We start from the raw sequence: 8,192 nt of genomic DNA on the forward strand, positions 1-8,192 counted from the left end.
TTGGCCACCCACTGCTGCGTTCCTCTGCCTCTCCTTATTTTCTTTTTTTTTCTTTTGCTTGACGTCAAGAAAAAAAATAATGGTTAGGTTAGGTTAGGTTAGGTTAGATTAGATTAGGATTGGTTTAGTTAGGTTAGGTTAGGTTAGGTTAGGTTAGGTTAGGTTAGAGATATAGAAGGTGAAAGAGATGGATACAGTCATAGATACAAAAAATAAACGAGAGAAATAGATACATGATGAAAAAGGAGAGAGAGCGAGAGATTTGGGTTAATGGCTGAGCGATATTTACAATGTGTCATCAAGCTTCCTTAAGGTACAGAAAATATGTATCAATTAGAGGCCAAATGCTGACCCCCATCCCTCCCTTCATCACCTACTCTCTCTCCCCTTCCTTTTCCCTCTTCCTTTTTCTGCACCTTCTGTCCCCCCACCACTTCCGTCACTGCAAACACCAACACACACTCTTATCATACCTTCTTTCAACTACCACTACCACCACCCAAACACACTCTCTACACCCTCACCACCACCACACTCACCACACTCACCATCACCACACCCTTTCCATCACAACCACCCATCACATCCTCTCCCTACCACCGCCACCACCCACATCCTGTCTCTACCACCTACACACACTCTCACGACACACTCCACCCCCCCCCCACCAGTGTATGGGTTATGCCCTACCGAGGTTGCCACTACAGTACTCTGGTTTATGGGTTTATCCCTGGCCTTGTGTTAGTGGTAGAGAGAGGCCGTGTTTTGACTCTCTCTCTCTCTCTCTCTCTCTCTCTCTCTCTCTCTCTCTCTCTCTCTCTCTCTCTCAACGGAATTAAAGGAAAAGCTGTTGGCGTTTGTGGGAAAAGGACAAGACAAAACTTAATGTTGCCCAGTTTTCAGGCGTGGCATGTTCATTTCCTGTTTTGTTTTTCCTTTATTTCACCGGTTCTTCGTTCACTGGGATATTCGTTCACTAGGATATTCGTTCACTGGGATATTCGCTTACTGGAATATTCGTTCACTGGGACATTCGTTCATTTAAGATATTTATATTCCGGGTGTACTTTTTTATTCACTGGGTTTTTTGTGCACCATCCTGACCATGGTTTAAATTTATGATGGAGAGTATTTTTGGGGGGCGGAATTGTGGTATTGGTCATTGATATGTAAAAGGTGTTTCTTATATATATATATATATATATATATATATATATATATATATATATATATATATATATATATATATATATATATATATATATATATATATATATATATATATATATATATATATATATACAGTTAATTTTAATTTTACATATACAGTATAAACTCATACACTCTCTACAGGAGAGTTTATAACCCAAACTTACATGACCACAAACACAACACCTCATTGGCATCACCACTACGATCCGTTACCTCTGTTAACTAATGCTAGAGGAACACGATGACTTGTGTTGACCTATGACAATTATATGGACACCACGATCCATCACCTGTGCTAATTAAATCAACGGGTACACGTTACGTGAATGTGGACAGGCCTGTGAGGTTCAGTAGACTGATACAGGAGTTTAAGGCTTTCACTACTTCTACTACTACTACTACTACTACTACTACTACTACTACCACCATTACTATTACTTTTTTTCTCAGAACGTGGCCTCCAGCCTTGCCCAATCGTCACACCTTCACGGCAATTTTATTACCTTCAAATTAAATATCCTAATACAAAAGTAGCTACCCTAGCTGTGTTGAGTTAATTGAGCCGCAGATCTATGTGACATTCGGTGACTGTTGCCTCATAGTCGGTATTTGCGACCGTTGTCAGCTTTGGGGCCGAAGATCTCGTTCCCCTGAGGCAAGGCAATGCAGACCGAAGCAGAGAGAAGGACAGTCGACATCTCAACCAGGCCGTAACGTAACTTTTGGGCTGCTGCTTCCGTTCAGATAACACCTCCGTGAGTTTTGTCATAGAAACATCTTGCACTTGGTCCCATCCCACCAGAGGTTATGAACACCAGAGGAGTGAAGCTGCCCTGATCAACATTCGGAATTCTCTCCCCATATTCCCTGTTCTTGTTAATCTCGTTCCTCCTATATGTGCAGCGTCGAGAGCTAGGTTACGGTGACATGCGGCCATGGGATCCAAAATCCTTATGTCAAAGAAGGCTTGCTGTCTCCGCGTCCAGAAACCTCGAGCACTGACGTCCACACGGGCATCGTTGGATGTGTTTTAAGTCCTGTGACGGAGGTTCTCACCGTCCAATGGAAGGAGTGTCGGTTCTACCCTGACATCATAGCAGATTTCCTTCAACATACTGTATTTGCTGTGATATCCCTTACTGCGTCATGCCTCATGCATACAAAGCTCCCTTTCTTGTACTACTACTACTACTACTACTACTACTACTAATAATAATAATAATAATAATAATATTACTACAAATAATAATAAAAAAAATAATAATAATAATAATATTACTACAAATAATAATAATAAAAAAAAATAAAATAAAAATAATAATAATAATAATAATAATAATAATAATAATAATAATAATAATATAATAATAATAATAATGATAATAATAATAATAATAATAATAATAATAATAATAATAATAATAATAATAATAATAATAATAATTTTTCATCATTCTCTCTCTTTCTCTCTCTCTCCAGGTGGTTTTAGCCATGATGGTTATTGCTACATTCGTTCGTACTTTTCAGCGACTACATTTTTGTGGCGTAGTGGAGGTAATGGAGTCTGAACGGTGGTAGTAGTAATAGTTGTGGTGTGATAGTGCTCCCTAGATGGTGGTGGTTATGACAGAGGGTAGTGATGCTTGTGTGGTGGTAGTTGGTGGTGATGATGTTGGTGGTGTTATTGTTGGTGTTGGTGGTGGTGGTGGTGATGACGCTGATGGTGGTGGTAGTAGTTTTGATGGTGATGGTTGTGGTAGTAGTTTTGATAATAGTGGTGGTGATAGTGATAAGGATGATGATGGTGGAAGTAGTTAAGATGATGGTGATGTGGTAATGATTATTGTGGTAATTTCCAGCAATTATCGTCGTTTTTTCTGTTATTGTTCTCCTTTTTTTATTTATCCTTATTTTCGTTTTATTTGTATTTTTATTGGAATGTTTTTGCTTCGTTTTTTTATTTTACTATTTTCTTATCCTACTTTCTTTAGTTTTTTATATCTTTCTTTTATCATATTTTTTTTTTAAATTTCATTATTTCATATTCTTCTTCTTCTTGTTAAATGTTGTTGTTGTTATTATTGTTAATGTTGTTGTTGTTGTTGTTTTTGTTGTTATTGTTAATGTTGTTGTTGTTGTTATTGTTGTTGTTGTAGTTGTTGATGTCGTTGTTGTTATTGTTGTTGATGTTATTGTTGTTGGTGTTATTGTTGATGTGGATATTGTTGTTGTTGTTGTTGTTGTTGTTGATGTCGTTGTTGTTGATGTTGATGTTATTGTTGGTGGTGTTATTTTTGATGTTGATATTGTTGTTGCTGTTGTTATTATTGTTGTTATTATTATTGTTGTTGTTGTTCTTGATGTTTTTCTTCTTGCACATCATTACGATTCCAGTCTTGTTCAGTATACCACGAGATATTCCTAATACACACATCACACACACACACACACACACACACACACACACACACACACACACACACACATGTGTATCTCTAAGCCCTGACAGCCTCGTGTATAAGGTCAAGGACATTGTCTCGTCCCCTGTAATGCATCTGGGTCGAAATTATATTCATCTGTTATTTATTTTTTTTGTTCAGGGGTCACTCGCTCATCCCACCCGCCATCAGCAGTGAATATGAACTAGAAACAAATATATTGGACGTTTGTTTAAAAAAAAATAAAAATATTCGGTAAGGGATTAAAAAAAAAAATACTGGAAAATTGACATTCGACAAGCGCACCGTGACGTCATCGACAAGCTACGTGAAATATAGAAGTATTCCCGTTCGTCCGCCCGTGTGTGTGTGTGTGTGTGTGTGTGTGTGTGTGTGTGTGTGTGTGTGTGTGTGTGTGTATTCAGCGATCAGTATTCTTCCTGCGTATCTTGGGAGCCATGGCCTGTGCTGTCTCTATGGCGAAGGGGGGGAGGGCTGAACTTTGGACCTTTGACCCTTGACCTTTGACCCTTGACCTTGGACCCTGGACCCTGGACCCTGGCCCTCAGCATTTACTCTCGTTTATGGCTGTGAATTAGTATTTGTTCCTCGCGCCAGTTCGAATGTTATTGTAGTAAATTTTTGTTTCATTTCATAACAGGTAAACTTGAAGTCTTTTAGCACCTGATACTTTGTTTTCCTATGTGTTAATGATATGTGATTGCTGGATGATGTGATTATCAGCTTATTATTGGTTAATTGAATATCAGCTTGGCTTTCTGATTGGTGGATAATGTGGAGATATGATTGTCATTGGTTATGCTTGCATCCGATTTACTTTCTGATTGGTGAATGAGGTAGTGCGCGACCTTTCATATATCCGATGATTGTAGTTGCGTCAGTAAGCTGTATGAGCGCCTAACCTGATTCACGAACCTACAGAAAGTCTTGTTCTCTCTGCAGTTAGGTTAGGTTAGGCTAGGTTAGGTTAGGTTAGGTTAGGTTAGGTTAGGTTAGGTTAGGTTAGGTTAGGCTAGGTTAGGTTAGGTTAGGTTTGATGCGATTCTATGATAACTTGTATTATGATTAGCAAAAAATATCCTTTATATACAAATTCATTTTATTTATCGATGAAAAAAATATGTAGAAGTTATCGCTATTAGGCATATCCGATTAGCGTGAACTCACACACACACACACACACACACACACACACACACACACACACACACACACACACACACACACACACACTCTTTTCCTTAAATATGCAGCTTCATCAAGGATTCTCTTTATTCTCTTCTTTTTCATTTAAAATGTGTTTTCTTCCTCCACTTTCTTAGTTCTATATCTTACAAGTCTTTCTTCATCACTATCTTTCTCTCTCTCTTTCTATTTGTCTTTCTCGATTTTATCTTTCTCTATTTTCATCTTTTTATCGTTTTCTATTTTTTATCTGTCACACACTCTCTCTCCTCCTCTCTCCTGCTCTCTCTCTCTCTCTCTCTCTCTCTCTCTCTCTCTCTCTCTCTCTCTCTCTCTCTCTCTCTCTCTCTCTCTCTCTCTCTCTCTCTCTCTCTCTCTCTCTCTCTCTCTCTCTCTCTCTCTCTCTCTCTCTCTCTCTCTCTCTCTCTCTCTCTCTCTCTCTCTCTCTCTCTCTCTCTCTCTCTCTCTCTCTCTCTCTCTCTCTCTCTCTCTCTCTCTCTCTCTCTCTCTCTCCTCTCTCTCTCTCTCTCTCCTCATCTCCTCCATCCACCAGCGTTGAGTTAGTTTACTGTTATTGTTATTGTTGTTGGTACAGCGAGGCGGTACGATATAGTTAGCGCGGTAACAACCACCATTGCGGTAGTTGACAAGGTAGTTAGTGCGGCTGGGAACAAGCATCACACTCCAACGAGGTTGTTAATGTAGGTAGTTAGTCAGGGGAGATAGTTCCCTCTTACGACACCTCCTTAGAAAAAAAATAGTTTACCATTAGCGGGGTATAATTTGGTAGTTTAGGGTATGATAGTTAAGACTAGTAGGAGGGTAGTTAGGATATAAAAGTAGTATAAGGTGGTTAGGTTAGGTTAGGTTCGGTTCAGTCATTAACACTCAATGAAACAATCACGACAGTTGGGTGGGGTGGTTAAGAGGGTAGTTCGAGCATTTAATTAGAGGTTAGCGAGAACAGTCAAAAGAATAGTTAGGTGCCTGGGAGGTAGATAAGAGGTTAGTTAGACCATTAACGAGGGTAATTAAGGCACTCATTAAAACAGTAATCTGCAACACCTGATAATACCTGCTCTGCTATCCTCCTCGTGATAACACAATGTCGAGTTCTCTTCTTCCTCTTACTCCTCCTCCTCCTCCTCTTCTTCTTCTTCTTCTTCTTTTTCCTCCTACCCCTCCTCCTCTTCTTCTTCTTCTTTTTCCTCCTACCCCTCCTCCTCTTCTTCTTCTTCTTCTTTTTCCTCCTACCCCTCCTCCTCTTCTTCTTTTTCCTCCTCCCCTCCCCCCTCCCCCCTCCTCCTCTGCCTTCTCCTCCATTTTAAAGTTTTTCTATTCTTATATTTTTTTTATAATTCCTGTCCCCTTCCTCTTCCCCATTCTTCTTCTTCTTTTTCTTTCTGTCTTTCTTTCTTGTTGTTGCTGTTGTTGTTCTTGTTATTCTTCTTCTTCTTCTTCTTCTTCTTCTCCTCCTGATTCTCCTGTTCCTCTTCTTCTTCCTTGTCCCTCTTCCTCTTTTCTGTTATGTTCTTTCCATTCCTTTACACCAACAATCAAACAACAACACAAATTATCAATAATAATAACAAACAACAACAACAATAGTAATAATGAAAAAAACAACAACGACAATCAACATAAATAACAACAATCAATAAGAGCGAAAGAAAAGTATAACGCCGTCGATAAATTCAAAGCTGACAGACCGATATATAAATGCTGATGCTGATGCGATAACATATTGACTAGATAGATGGCATAACCTTTAAAGTGATATCGATCAGCGGCTCAGAATAGACGAGGATTAAAAGAAAAATATTAAAACAAAAACAACTAAGGAAAATGCGTAGGTAAATATGGATAAAAATGGAATAAAGACAAAACGTAGATAATTATGGAAGAATAAAGCCAAAATATATCTTTGGTGAATATGAGGATGATAATATTGTCATTTAAATAATACAGTAGTGCCATTAGGCTGTGTGGTGGCAGCGTGTATAATACTGGTCTGGCGTCTTCAAATATGCAACGTCTTCAGAGGCCCCCCCCCCCCCACACACACCAGAGCTAAGGGGGTGAGGGAAGGGGGGGGTGAGTTCTAATAGGTGAAGGTTGGTGAATTCGTGAAAGGGGGAGAGGGGTAAGGGTTGGGGGTATCAAAGGGTTTTCAAGAGGTAAGGGCATTTGAGTTCCCAGAGCTAAGGGGTTAAAGGGGGTTTTAAGGGGTGAGGGAAAGTGGATTAGGGGAGAGCTAAGGGTAAGGGAGATTATTAAGGGGTGAGGGAAAGTGAATTGGGGGAGAGTTAAGGGTAAGGGAGATTATTAAGGGTAAAAGTGTTGATGGTGTTTTAAGGGGCAAGGCTGGTGGGGTTTTCTAAGGGTAAGGGGTTGTGGTATAGGGGTAAGGTAATTTTAATGGTTATCGCGTCTGGGGCATTTTAAAGGGCAAGGTGTTAGGTATTAGGGGGTAGTGGATATGGGAATGAGGCCCCAGGGGTAGCACTATAAGAGGCCTAATGTGTAATGGTTAAGGGGATAAGTGAGGAATAAAGGGTCGACTTATATAAGGATCTAAGGGAGGGGGTCAGGGACGTGCGAGCTCCTACTGTTAAGGGGTGAGGCAGGTGGTGGGGTGGGCGACGGAGGCAGCTGGTGGCGGCCAGCTGGCTCACAGATGGTGCAGGTTCACGCTAGCGTCAGTCTTAAATCCGAATTTAATTATAGATATATGAAAGTTGGGCTTATATAACTGCTCACGACAGACAGACAGACAGACAGACTGGCACGAGTAGAGGTTATATATGATTTCACGTGATAAATAGACAACAAGTTAAGATTCGAATGTCTTCAGTGATGGTAGAGACAATTTTCTATATTTATTTTCCATTTGTATTATAACTCTGAAAAAAAAGCATCACGAAATCTTACTTAATATTACCTAATTAGCAAATTTATATAATACAATAAATCACAAAATTCACCAAAAAATTTATTGTACAGCAACTCAAAATCTCATCAACAAATTAGTACAAATAAAATCCAAAGCATTGTTAATTTTGTAATAATCTTTTATTCATCAAACTGAAATAGAAAAACAAAAATACAAAAAAATATGAATTTCTAAAAGTATCCAATCCGGCCTGTGACTAAAAGAACGTGGCTGAAAGTTACACGTAAAAATCCTTACTAAATCCAAGAACGAATCAAGAGATACAACTCGTCCTCACACCAACGCGGAGGGATTTGTCTCGGAGCTTCCACCTCCCACAAAAAACAGGAAAGATATAATTACATCAGAGGAGATTTTAAGGGGAGAAAAACAATGCGTATAAA

The sequence above is a fragment of the Homarus americanus genome, unplaced genomic scaffold (genome assembly GCF_018991925.1).
Source record: "Homarus americanus isolate GMGI-L3 unplaced genomic scaffold, GMGI_Hamer_2.0 scaffold5217, whole genome shotgun sequence".
Taxonomy (NCBI): Eukaryota; Metazoa; Arthropoda; class Malacostraca; order Decapoda; family Nephropidae; genus Homarus; species Homarus americanus.